General features: G+C 38.2%; 1 protein-coding gene across 12 annotated transcripts in view; it reads left to right on the forward strand.

The window, feature by feature from the left end:
- Positions 1-14,954, forward strand: part of LOC117388678 (microtubule-associated protein 4) — a 111,951-nt gene that overhangs the window by 18,096 nt on the left and 78,901 nt on the right. For all 12 annotated transcript variants that reach the window (XM_055230107.1, XM_055230114.1, XM_055230109.1 and 9 more), the window contains exon 2: positions 4,469-4,575. The gene's annotated coding sequence lies outside the window, so the exon portion shown is untranslated. The remainder of the gene's footprint in view (positions 1-4,468; positions 4,576-14,954) is intronic.

Raw genomic sequence — 14,954 nt, forward strand, 5'->3', positions numbered from 1 at the left:
TTCAAGCAAAGCAATACAATATTCTTGAAGATAAGCAGGTGGCCAACAGAAAAGTTATGCATTTGAGCTGTAGTGTGTGTGACTGTGTGACTAATGTAGCTGTGGTGTTCAGACTGAAAGACTGCCCCTTCACCTGTCACCATTCAAGCCTTGTCAGATCCACTGCCTCATTCCTGCCTCTGCTTATTCATCACCGCCCTGGAGCACCACCTGCCTGGAACTCCCCACCCCTCCATCTCCTCCTCAGTGGCTTAGTTTCTCCTCCAAATTCATCGTTAAGCTTCACCCACAGTGTCTAGGTTCCACCCCCAGCGTTTAGGCTCCACACCCAGGGTCTAGGCTCCACACCCAGGGTCTAGGCTCCACCCCAGTGTCTAGGCTCTGCCCCCACTGTCTAGGCTCCGCCCTCCCCCTTTTGAATCCCCTCCCCCATTATATATAGGCTCCTCCCCAGTGTCTATAGGCTCCACCCCCTGTGTCTGGACTCCTCCCTCAGGCTCTGGGGGGATTGAGATTCCAGTTTGCATCTTGGTCATTCATCTCCCTCAGAATGCTAATGCTCATCAGTCCTGCTGGGATCTAAGTGCCAAAAATATTTATCACTCATTAAATCTGTCTAGATTGAAATTAACACATCTAGGATTCATTCATTATACTAACCAAGTACTCAAGTGTTCATTGTGCTTGTCATATTTTGCAGCTACCGTAAATTTCGGACTACAGAGCGCACCTTGATATAAGCCGCACCAGCTAAATTTGAAGAGAAAATCAATTTTGTACATATATAAGCCGCACCTGAATAAAAGCCGCAGGTTTTCATATTGTAACATGAGATATTTACACAGAAAGACGGTGCACCGACACGCTTTTTTTTAAACTGTGCCTGAAAATTGGCACCAACACGACAACAACACGGGATGAACACATCTGCAGGTTTAGAAAATAAAGCTGCACCAACACGGAAAATCTGCTTTTATTTCCTCTGAAAACTTTTGTCGTCTTTTTACATTGACCAAGTTGGATTCATTGATGTCGAGCTTACGTGCAGTGGCTCTATTTCAGGGGTCGGCAACTCGCGGCTCCGGAGCCGCATGCGCCTCTTTCCGCCTCATACTGCGGCTCTGCGTGGCTTGGGAACTAACACAGACACAGCTCAGTCCTGCGTAAAGAGCCCTGATTTTCAGACGTTGTGCGCACAGGGGTCAGGAGCAACTTTGGCCCGTCCCTAATGACGCACTAATAAGCTCGTCCGTAGATGTATCATGAAAATCCTGCTGGAAATCGCCACAGAAATCTATTTGATGTAGTAGCAAGTATATTATCTGCTCTTGTCTCCGCGGTGACGTATCACGTTTAACACATCAGACACGACGCATTAAAGTAGAGCCACAAGCGAGTGAAAATGAGCCAAAACAAAAGTCTTTGGAGATCTTTTTAACAAAGGGGAAAAGGACAACTGAGGAGCCAGAAGAAGAGACTACGACCTCCAAGAAAAAGAAAGATAAATTTAACAGACAATGCCTACTTAAAATCTGGGTTTGTCGCTACAGGTGACTCACGCACAGAGTCCGCTCTGCGTAACATACGGGAAAAGCAAATAAGGCAATGAAACCTTCAAAACTGCTTTGGCACATGGAGAATAAGCACCTGGGATTAAACGATACGCTACGAGTTTTTTTGTTGTTGTTTTTTTAAAGAAACTGCGGAGTAGAGTAGACATAATCACATAATCAGCGCGATGCATGATGCAGCGGTTTGGTGAGTTGTATTTTTTTAATGCACTTAAGTTGTTTTTGCCATATTTATCTGCCACGTGTAGAAGGCTTGTCCGTGAAAGTAAAACCTACATTATTCCGTTACATTATTGTTATTATACAGTGTTATCTTCATTTTAGATGTCAAAAAGTATTTGCGGCTCCCAGTGTTTTATTTTATGTGGAAAGTGGGTCCAAATGGCTCTTTGCGTGCGTGTTAAAGGCCGACCCCTGCTCTGTTTCCTTTCTGTTTCTTTATCTTAAAAACTGCATCATATCCATTTCATGATGCGCAAAATGATCGTTCAAAATCAAAACTAGTGAATTCTTCAGAGCAGAATCTTTCCCCACGTCTGTCTCACTTTTACGTTTACAGCTAGAGAGCGCCCCCCAGGGGCCGTTATCCAGTAAAATTCCATATATAAGCCGCACTGCTGTAAAAGCCGCAGGGTTCAAAGCGTGGAAAAAAAGTAGCGGCTTATAATCCGAAATTTACGGTAGTTAAAAAGTTGATTAGCCTGCCTTAGGTTTTTTTGTGAGCAGCATAAGTGGTCTTCAATATTGTCTTTTATCATAATCTGTTGTATTACTCCTCACCAAATCAAAACTCCCTCCCCTGTTACAAAATGCTGCAGAGTTTTGGATGTGGTGTGCTGTAGGAATCCCTGGTATTCATGTGTGTATTTTGTACATTGTGTGCGTTGTGTTAATGTTTGTGTGCAGCTGTATGTTGTTTTGAGGGCGTGTGTGTGTGTGACGCTGAGCTAAAGGCCCGTCAGGAATGTGCATGATAACATCTCTGTCAGATTAGTGCAGCTAGGCGATAACTGCTATGCTAACCTTTCTTCAGGCCAGTTGCGCTACTTTGGTTTAAAGGGGCAGTATGTAAAATTTAGATTTAAAATTTCATTTTAAAAAATGTGTCTCCAGATATAAGGTAAATAAAACTTTTACTAACAGTTGTAATGTTTATGCAAGCTTACTTACTTACTTTATTCTTACTTATAAAAACATGGGACATGATGGTCAAGCTATTTGTTTATGTTAAATTTAGTTATTTCATTTACTTATCCAATCAGAAAGCAGATTGAGCCTCACATTAGTCTCTCATGTGGGTTGCCAGTTTCAGTTCTGAAATCCAGTTGGTTTAAACCTAAAACACTCTCTTTGATCTGAATGGTCACTACCTAAACCCCAGCACCTGTAGCCAATCATTAATCAGTGCAAGTGCAGCCTCTGCAGCTCAGTGAGTGAATTCTGGAGGCACTGAGCCGTCACATGAGGCATGGCCTGTCCATATACTGAGAATGAGAAAAAAATGTATGTCTGCTATGTGCAGGTTAAGGCACTGACATCCCATGTTTATTTGTGATTGTAGTATCTTACACTGCTCCTTTAAAGGTGGACTATACATGTAGTCTTTGGTGAAGGCTACCTCCTCATCTCCATGGGGATATTATTGCTTTGTCTGGAAAGTTGCACAGCAAGGCAAGACAAGTTTATTTGTATAGCACAATTCGTACACAAGGTAATTCAAAGTGCTTTACAGAATAAGAAAGACATTAAAATCACACAAATCAAAACACAAATAATCAGAAATAATCATCATTTTAAAAAAATGGCGTTTAACTTATGTATACAGCATTTTTGTCATTGCTGGTATTTTAATTGATTAAAAGTGGATTCTTCTTCTCTGACTTGGCCTAGTAGTGTTACCTGCTTGTCTCCATGGAGGTAGATACATTTTATGCCATACTGTAGGACAGTCTAATCAAAGTAATAACATCTACATGGATGCAAGCAGGTGGCAGAACCACTCACTAGAAACATTATACTGTGCAAGTATACAGTGGGGCAAAAAAGTATTTAGTCAGCTACCAGTTGTGCAAGTTCTCCCAATTAAAAAGATGAGAGAGGTCTGTAATTTTCATCATAGGTTCACTTCAACTATGAGAGACAAAATGAGAAAAAAAATCTAAAAACATCAATCACATTGTCTGATTTTTAAAGAACTTATTTGCAAATTATGGTGGAAAATAAGTATTTGGTCAGTAACAAAAGTTCATCTCAGTACTTTGTTATATACCTTTTGTTGGCAGTGATGGAGGTCAGATGTTTTCTGTAAGTGTCCACAAGGTTTTCACACCCTGTTGCTGGTAATTTGGCCCATTCCTCCCAGATCTCCTCTAGAGCAGTTATGTTTTAGGGCTGTCACTGGGCAACATGGACTTTCAACTCCCTCCAAAGATTTTCTATGAGGTTGCGATCAGGAGACTGGCTAGGCCACTCCAAGACCTTGAAATGCTTCTTACATATGCACTCCTTCGTTGCCCAGGCGGTGTGTTTTTGGGATCATTGTCACGCTGAAAGACCCAGACACATTTCATCTTCAATGCCCTTGCTGATGGAAGGAGGTTTTCACTCAAAATCTACCTAAGAAATGTATCAATTAATTCATAAAAAAGCCTACAATGTGATTTCCTGGATTATTTCCCCCATTCTGTTTCTCATAGTTGAAGTGAATCTATGATGAATATTACACGCCTCTCTTATCTTTTTAAATGAGAGAACTTGCACAATTTGTGACTAAATACTTTTTTGCCCCACTGTATTTGTAGTGGTTGTAAAAAATATTGGCAATGTTTTGATATTATGAAATTGCATTATACAGCAATGACATTGTATGTAACTTAACAGAACTCTCTTTTCATCAGGGCTTGGGACTGGCTAGACGTTTTTGGTGCTCTGCAAGGGAATAGAACCCCCGACGTCCTGCACCAAAGGGGAGCCTACCACTTCACTTTCAAGGAGCTGCTGTAAGGTAATGCAATACAAAATTAACATAAATGTTAGTATAGTCTTAGCATAAAAATATCTGGTGATTTCTAACCTTTTAGCAAAATTTCAAATGCAAACTTTAATTAATAAAATTGTTTAAATGTATGATTTAATAGGCAAGTATTTGGGGGCATTTGGTGGCTAGCTTAAAGATTGACAGTTCAAACCGTGCTTCTAATGTTACCGTTGTGTCCTTGGGCAAAACACACACATTAGTCACTTACATATGAGTTCATCCCTTTCTCATTGTATGTTTGAAATCATATCTAGGTCACACATTAAACGCTGAAACATGTCATTTTAGCTGCAGACTGTATTAGCCCCTGGCCTGTTAGCATGGGACAGCTAACACTCCTGTGGAAACGAGTATGTCTTATGTGTTTAGTGTAGGAGGAGAGGGAGGGGTCTCTGGGGGCTGCTAGAGTAGTGATTTAAAGGCTGTGAACAGGTATCATGTAGCTGCATACTGACTTGCTCACCTGCTTTCATGTAAACCAAAAGAGTGCTTTATGTTTGTGTAAGTTCATAAACTTTAGATCTTGTGCCCCTTGCACCATCTTTTGCTGTATGGTATTAAGGAAATAAACCATAATCTAATCTGCATCCATAAAAATATTTTTTTTATTTTTTTTATGAGATTTTGTCCCCCTTGATACGTGTTTAAATGAATATCTATCTTGTTTCAATATGAGTTTTAGTATAAGTTAGTATCAATTAGTATGAACACTGATTATCAATTTTCATGACAACTCTGAAAATCATAACACATACTCTTATACTTTTTTTTTTTAATCATTCTTCTTTAGTGGTCCACGTACCTCTGGTTGAGAATCCCCGGTCCAAACCCCTCCACTTTCCCTAGAAGCCTGTCTGTTATAAAGTGTCTGACATAAAGTGCAGGGGTGAGGGGCGTCCTGGAGCAGACTTTTACAGTGTTGGGTTACACATTAAAGCTCTCCACATCCTCAGAGTGTAAGTCATGGGCCAGGCTGGGACATGGGGTTGTTGGGGTCAGCAGGGGTAAGACTTCATTTGGCTAATTTTGGATGACCTTAGAGCACAGACAGCCAATTAGTTTTTGCCAGCATGACTATTACTAAGACCCTAATGATAGCTTTCAATGAGATAATTCTTTACTTTGGAGGGACAACGCTAACTGGAGACACTGCTCTGTGTGAAGCTCTATTACTCAGATTAAACTTTAATATGAGTTTTGTTTTAACACAATCTGAACATAAAGACTTCTTTGGAACTGCAACAGGTGAGCTGATTTTTGCTGGTAACCAAGTCCCTATTAACATTACAGTCACAAGATAGTTAGCATTAGCAGTTTTTCAGTTAGCCACACTTACCCTTTTTATTGAAAATCAAATGCCAAACTGGGACCAAAAAATATTGTATTGATCATCCATTTTGTATTCTTTCTGTGTTTTCTGACCATCTTTCTGACTGTTTAACAAAATATTGTTAACAGTCAGATATAAAGTTAAGGTATGGTTGATGTAAGGTTTGTGGTATATAGAAGGATATGTTAATTTAGAGACCAGTAATTAAAAGGTTGCCCATTTCAAACTGCACTCATGGTAGTTCTGTTGTCTCCTATGGCAAGACACTTCACCATCTTCGGGTCCTGATTGAATGGGGGAAGCTTGCAAGCCTGAGAACACCATCCAAACTGTGAAATACTGCCAAACTGGTTACAAAGTGGCTCAAGGAGAACAAAGTCCATGTTTTGCAGTGGCCATCACAAAGCCCTGCTCTCAATACTATTGAAACTTTATGGGCAAATCTGAAAATGCATGTGTAAGCAAGGCAGCCTACAAACTTGGCTCAGTTACACCTGTTCTGTCAGGAGGAATGGGTCAAAATTCCTGCCAGCTATTGTGAGAAGGTTGTGGAAGAATATCCAAAATGTTTGACCCAGGTCATAGAGTTTAAAGGCAATGGTACCAAATACTAATGCAATGTATGTACACTTCTGACTTTGAAGAAAGTATTGAAAAAATGTCAAAAAATATAATTTAGCTAATTTAAATAGAAATAATTTTGATTATCTCAATTGACCTAAAACAGGAAAAGTTTATTCTCATTTCATGTCAGATAGTGAGAAAAAAAGGCATATGTGTCTTTTTATATAGCACATGCAAACTTCTGGTTTCAAATATATATTGCCGTAAAGAAAATATATTGTCGTATCATAAAGAACTTGGGAGTACACATCTTTACCTCTGACTGTGTGGTAAACCATGTCTTGTATGTCTCAATGTATTTTACCAGAGCTACATATTTTAGGCTAACCTCTAACTCGTGTCTTCTGTTCATTTACACATTGCATTACATTATGGTGCACACCAGACACAGATTCCAGACATTCTTGGACAATCTTCTGATAAACAAAGCTATCGAATTCATTATATCAAAGACTGGGCAATTGTACAAATAAGTGTCAATTATTGTGTGGTTTATTTCATTAAAGCTGGGGTATATAATAATAAAATATATTTATTTCTCATCAACCTTGACTTAAGCTTCGAAAGCAGCGCTCTGATGTCATGGCTCACTTCGCTGTCTGAAAAAAGATGACTCTAAAGCCCAAAAATTTATTCATGTGATATTAACAATGTGCAAAAGGGTTAGTGAGACTGTAACTTGTGTTGTTTAGACTATAGACTGCAGTGTTTCCCACTGATTCATATTGAGACTATGGTGGTGCAGGCAATCATACTTGAATCATTCTCTTTAATAGAATTTTTTAAGTCACTTATTGCTTCTACTGATCCAAAAAGCATTGACTACAGATAATTCTAGATTATAACAATACTATGGGGGTAAAAATCTGACAATGGGATCCCTTAATGGGAAATGCTGGACTGCATTTTTTTGTATTATAGCTATTATTAGCTTTTGGGTAAATTTTTAATAACAATGCTGTATATAATTATAACTCTTTGGTATTTGAGAAAATTAGAAATTAGCTCATGCTCTTTGTGCTCATCCCTTTTCTACCTATATTGAACCCTACAGGCCAGTGGTATACGTAACTTTATACTTCCATTGACTCAGCCTGGCTTTTAATACCTTTTTAAGGTTAGCTCTAGCCCTGATCAATACTTTCAATAATGTACCAGGATGGTCAGTATAGATCCTATGCATTTACTGTGCATTTTGTGAATCAATATTTTACTACACTCGATATAAACTTTTGAACCCTGCATTAACATTATGACCTTGACTCTTTTTTCTGTCTAATAATTAGGTCAGTGTCAATGCATGACTTTCCAATGAGCTGTTTGTAATATGACCTGGGGCAGGCGTCAGTGCTGTTGGCTTGTCCTAGCTGGAGAAAACCCATGCTAAAGCTAACAGACTACAGTGAGGTTGAGCTGTTTGGAGGTAAAATATGTTTTAATTAAACCCATTGGCTGTGCAGAAGTTCAGAGCGTGTTAGAGCGACTGTGGGCCAAAGTGCTGAGTCAGCAATCTATGCGAATCTGCTACCTCAAAACCAGAAGTGTGGATTAAAGGGGAGGTACAGGAAAGCAAATCTGCACATTTTTAACTGCTAACTAGAACGTTGGTGGTTCTGTCCCTGCTTTGTAGAAGCATTATTCCTGGGCAAAACAGTTCATTTATCTTGCTTGTGTGAATGTGTTTTTTATGACTTCGCTTTTGATGCAGATTACATATATATGTAGTCCTATACACTGTACAAAAGTAGCTGTGGTGGACAGTGTGATTGAGGACAGTGTGCATTATGGTTGGTAAAAATGCTTTACCAACCATAACTTCTAAATCCATCATTATAACAACATTTTGTGATTTCAGGCCTGTACTACCCAGCCACTGTCAATCCCATATCGTACAATAGGGATGGACAATAAGTCCAAAAGTGTTAACACACTTTTCCACTGCCTAGATTATAATTTTTTTTATTTTATTTTGTCACAATTTGAAGGAGCTTAAAGTGTTAAAGAGGTAACTATGGCAATCTGCTAAACCTGAGTGTTGACACTTGACTGTGATTTGTTAAAGAAGACACATTGTGCTTTTGTCTGCTATATAGTTATAATTACCCACGGATGATTACGTTAGAATTAGGCCATTTTAAATTGCAATATTGATCTAAAACAACTTAAAAAAAACAAGTCAGCTTAAAACTGCGGAGCTCAATGGGAACTTGCAGTAAACGTCATCACAACAAAGAGTTGTGCAGCTGTCGGCTGTTTCTATGGATAGCTGCGAGTTGCGTATCTTTTTTTTCATTTGTACCAAAATGGCTACACAACGCTGCCAAATTCTATGCGTACCACTGCTTACAAAAATAATGTTGGAGAATGAAGTAAGTACAGAGCAATGGGCATGTACCGATGACAGTGAAAACGGTGGTAGATCAGAGCAATGACATCTTGAACATAGGAGATTGAAAATTAATCAAATGCATGAATCCCTCTAAATCAGCGGTTCTCAAATAGTGGGCCGAGATGCCGGGGGGGGGCGCGTATGACTCCGCGCATGACACTGTAGTACTGTAGACAGCGCGTACACAGCGTGCACACTGCAAAGAACAGGAGAGAGCGAACTGATCGTAACGATCTGTTCGCTCAGGACAGTGAACAAGAAACACTTTTGCTGAAGAGTCACTACGGAAAACATTTTAACAGGGATGAAAAGAAAGGTGGACATAGACGGAGGTAATGAGACGCGCGAAAGTCACATGAAAAGTAAGATGAGGAAGTCTGATGAAGAGTATGGAGCACTTGGCTTCACTGTGACTCCGGTGAGACACGAGGACAGACCGGTGTCTGCTGTGGCAGCGGACAGTATGAAGCCAGATAAGTTAAGGCATCACCTCATTACACCTTAGTCACGCTGATAAGACGCTGGAGTTTTTTCAGCGTAAACGTGCCAAATATTAACAACAATCATGTCACTTAAACCAGCGAGCACTGTTAGCATCATGTAAGGTAGCGTACCAAATTGCTTGTTTTAATTTGATATTTATTTAATTTTAATGTATTATTTTGATATTTATTTAATTTTAATTGATTCATTTGATGTTTATTTAATTTTTTATTTTTTTTTATATTTAATTACATTTCATTATATTTTATTTTATTTTTTGAGTATCAAATGGTTCACTCAGTTGTTCCAACAATATGTATAGTTCAAATAAGGTTAAAATAAAAGAAATAAAATAAAATATTTGGGGGGGCGTGAAGTTTTTTCTTCTTTATAGGGGGGGGCATGATAGAAAATAATTGAGAAGCACATCTCTAAATACAACTTTAAATGAAAAGGGAAAGAACTATAACATGGTTATTTGATTGGTCGATTTTACATAACAGGTCCGCTTTAAATCCACCTGTCCACCTCAAAGCCTGACAGAGGCTGGCCAATAGGATAAGTGGGGAAAAGTAGTGGAACATGATATACCAATTTCACCAAAATAGCATATCGTCTCAGGCATCAGACCACAATTAGATTTTTATCATCTGTCCTACAGCATAAGTTACTGTCCAGGCTTCAACTCCTATAAGGTCATTTGGGAGTGAACACAGATTCAATTTCAGATTGTCTGATGTCCTTATTGTGGTATTGCATGGATGAGCACATTCAAATATGATGTATTCTGTCTGTTATTCTAGTTTTATTTTTGACCAATCCCTGCCTTGTGCACGTCGCACTTCCTGACGTCACTTCCCCATGCAGACAGCAGTGAGCTCAGTGTCTGGGCGTGCTTTGTCTGACCTCTGTAATCACAGGGCTCAGTGGTCATGGTGGACATGAGTTTGACAGCCTCAGCGGTTGGCTGTACTCTGCTCTGTACACAGTGCCCACTGGAGTCAGAGTAGAGTAGAGGAATGAGGGAGGGAGGCTGACCTGAAGTTAACCTGACTCCACTCACTCTGTTGGGGCTGGTCATCAGCAGGGCAGTGGTGATTAGGCCAACAGTTAATGAAGGAAGATATTTTTGAATTTACTATTGTCCAAATCCACTTTATTTAAGAAACACATTTTATAAACAAAACCCTTTCCAAAGTGCTGCACAGATAAAAATGATAATAAAAAACACAAATAGTTTTTAACAAATGTTTTTTTAACACAAGCTCATGTTGCCAAACACAGAAAAGGCAATATGCCATATAAAACAATATATCACACATTTCTTGAAGCCAAATGATGATTCAAAGTTCAGAGTGATTGGTTAAATACAGCTGTCACTCACTCAGAGTTTAATTGAAGCTGGCCAATAGGAGGAATGGGTTGGGGAAAGTCTGTGTTTGAGCATAGAGCTTCATTAAAATTACTGAATTACAATATATCACCACATTAGCTTATCATTAGAGATCAGATCACAATTAGAATTTTATTGACACATCAGCCTTACTAAAAAGGGGATATTATACAAGTTAAAGCATTTTAATGTGTATACACACTTGTTTATTATGCCTATAGACAAACATTTGTTGGAGTGACTTGTTTTCACAGTTGGAGCCTGGACATGTCATGCAGCTTTCTTACTGACCCTAGTGAAACAGGGAAGCAGATTGATCTGAGACTTAACCTTCACCTCTGTGTTATGGTACATTGAGATTTCTGTTTAAATGGCTTATCCTCCACTGCAGGCTTAAGAGGAAACTGTAGTGTTCACTCTTCAGTGTGTTGCAGTTTTATAGACGTAGCTTTTTCATTATTCCTACTTTTATATACATACATTCACTTTTACAATCACTGTATTTTAGTTTATTGAGTGATTACATTGCTCAAGATATCTGAAATAGAATGACTGTACTATGTGAGATAGTATTGTCTCTTAAATCCATATTTGAATTAGTGTTGTCACAGTAAATGCCAAAAGTTTAAGCTCTTAATTTGATTCTTGATACCAATTTTGATACTTCAGTGATATTTTTTCTAATTCTTTACTTTTAGTAATAGTAACATAATTCTACGTCCTTTATGCTACCATCTACTAGTTCTGAGCTCAAGATTATTCTAAAACTTCCAAAAAGGTCAAAGTTCGTTTTATCAAATACTGTCTGATTTTCGATACTTTTGACAACCCTAATTTGAATCCACTGCGTGTACCATGCTCGATCATTTTTCTGATCTGAGCCAGGATCCAGAGTCCAAACTACATAACTTGGCGGTTAGGCATGTTGCAGTTGGATATGAGATAACTGAGTACCTAAATGATACCCAGCACTATACCCACAATGTGGTACTAACCTTCCTCTGGGATTATGTTTGTTACATTGTACAGTTATATTAAAGGAGCAGGAACATGTTGCTGTGATTTGGGGATTAGTAGAGTTATGTCATGCCTCAGTGATGGTCTTTACAGGCCCTGTGCTCCTGGGAGCTTAGGGACAGGACTAGTCTCTCTCTGCTCTCTGAGGCTGGAGATTCACCTTTCTTTTGCGCACAGTATTAGTTGTATTTTTTATACAGTTGTGGTTCTGTTGTACTTGTAGTCTTTTGGTTGGTTAATGTGAAAGATAATATTTTGGTACATGTTGTATCTGGTTTATGACACAGTGTCTACTAACGAGGTAGAACAGTATACTTAATAGTAGTAGTAAAGTGTAGACAATTAAACTTAACTTCAGGGTTCCCTCATTTCCTGGAAATCCTGTCAAATAATTGTCCTGTATTTCCAGATATGAAAATACATGGAAAATGAGAAGGCCAAATGTCCTGGGAAAAAAAAAAAGTCCTTGAAAATGTCTCCACACTGCTTTGTGTCTGCATATTGTTCAGATTACTACCAAAATGTCATGGGAGAGATGCACTCACCATTATGCTAGTGGCTCTTTAGCAGCTAGCGTGGAGCACAATCTGCAAAGACAGGGTAAATATATAAAGGTACTAAATTAGATTGGAAATATACCTTACCACAAGTATTTTAGTCGAAAGTATTCCAGTGAAAAAGTGGGCTATACTATAATTAAATTGTACATAAAATATAGGCTTTAATGAAATAATGAATTGAATAATAATAATATTGGATAATAAATAATGAATTGGATTAACTACTGCAATAGAACCCCTGTAAAATTTTTCTTGGTATCAGCAATTACTCAAGTATTCGGACTGATTTTGGAAAAAAGTATTATTGGTTAGATTTTAACTTTGGCTTTTACTATAGATCAGGCCTGAATGACTGAGGGATTGGTTAGATATAGACCAAGACAATATTTTGACTTTTAGCATATCGGCTGTCGGCCTTAAATCTTCAGCACAGACCGGTATTTAGTTTTGGTAATTTTGCTGCTTAGAACATACACACAAAGCTCTTAATACAAAGAGACAACTGTACTAAATGTGATACTCTAATCTCTTAAAAGTTTGTGTTATAAAAAGGGGCTGTGAGTCAGTTTGTAGTAAATTTTTATTGCATGATTTGAGGAAAAAATTGCACTATATGTTGACCCAAAAATATTGCTTGCTTATTACAGCTTATCTCAGTTTTAGTATCACTTAGTGTCAGACATTTGATACTTTTGACAACCTTAACATGTTGTAATCTTTTTCTTATCATGAATGTTCCCGATTGTGTTGCTCGCTAACCACGTGACACGTCATGGAGCTTTATTAGTGACGGTGGGATGGAGCAGATTTAGACAGGATTACCCCTCACCTCTGTGTTTTAGGCTCAGGCACACACCCTAGTACAGGCACGTTAGCGACTGGACTGCACTATACAAGCGCGGGATTTCCTTCCTTTGTTGAAAGCAGATTATTTCCGAGTGAGCTGGACAGGAAAGCAGAAGCCCAAACTGCAGCAGCCCAGTGTGGACAAAAAGCAGTTTGCAGTGTGTAAATTCATCAGTGAGCAGGAAAATGAAAGGCTGTGGTCTTGTGGAAATGGAAATTGGAGTTTTAGGAAGAGAACGAAACTTGGTGTATTCTGAAAGAGCATAATGCTAGATATGAGGTTTTAAAAGTCTTATTTTAAATCATGGATACTAATAGTATAGATACTAATCTATACTAAAACTAGCATCAAAACTCATTTGAGGTATCGCAGGTACTGATACTAAAAAAGTCACATTGGCAGGACAGAAATGAACCTTTCCTGCTGTATCAGAACAAGTATAAGAACAGATGGGACTAGAACTGGCCCACTATGGAACCTACATAGATGACTGAGGGATTACACAGATATAAGACCACATGATACTACTACTAAGTACTACGATTTAATGTTGATAAACACATTGTATTGTGTAGATAAAGAGTGTTTTTTTTTTTTTTTTTTTATTATTGTCGTGGTATTGGAAGAGGTATTAAGTATTCAGTCCATTCCTATCGAATTTGAGTTTTAGTATAGTAACAACACTATTTGAAATACTTTTGGACATCCCATCATTGCTAGTGCATATTGTGTAATGTAGTGTTTAGCCTGTTGCATACAACATTTTGAAGGCAAGTGAAACTTTACGTATGCAGGTTCAAAAGACTTTCTCTTGTGTAACATCTAATTATGTCCCGAGGTGGAAGAGTGTTTTGAGCTCTGTACAAAGGTGATGATTATGTATACTCCTTCAATACCGCTGGGGCAACCTGTCAGGAGCAGTGGGACCCATCTCCAGATCGTGAGCTAGGATTGGGCAGGACTACCTTAGCTGAAAGATTTGACCTATTGTGCATTCTTTGACAAAGGGAGAACATGCAAACTCTGTAAACGAAGTACAATATATTGCTGAATAAAATATCGAGCATAAATGATAATATTGACACAATGACACAATAACTTAGTACAATTGTCCCCCAAACTATTCTAAATGTATAATATGGTTAATATACACATCAACTGCATTAAATAATAAATAGCAGAATGAAAATGAAATGCATTAGTAGTAAGTTTGTAACTAGAATGAGCAATAGAAGTTATTTATTCAAGCCTCTACAGCTCAGATCTTATTGTACATGCTTTTTTTTCTGTCTGACATGAAATCAGACAAAACCTTTACTGTATCAATTAAGATGATCAAAAATTAAGATTAAAATGAATTAAGATTACCAAAATGATTTCTATTTGCTAAATTCCAGAATAAGTTGAGAAGGATTTTTTTTGTCAATGTTTCATTACTTTCTTCGAAGTTAAATGTTTACATACATTTCATTAGTATTTAGTGCCATTGCCTTCAAACTTTATGACTTGGCTCAAACGTTTTGGATATCCTTCCACAAGCTTCTCACAATAGTTGGCAGGAATTTTGGCTCATTTCTCCTGACAGAACAGGTGTAACTAAGCCAAGTTTGTAGGCTGCCTTACTCACACATTCCTTTTCAGGTCTGCCCATGAATTTTCAATGTGACTGAGCCACTTTGGCCACTCCAAAACACTGACTTTGT

This window comes from Periophthalmus magnuspinnatus, chromosome 20 (genome assembly GCF_009829125.3).
Source record: "Periophthalmus magnuspinnatus isolate fPerMag1 chromosome 20, fPerMag1.2.pri, whole genome shotgun sequence".
NCBI lineage: Eukaryota > Metazoa > Chordata > Actinopteri > Gobiiformes > Gobiidae > Periophthalmus > Periophthalmus magnuspinnatus.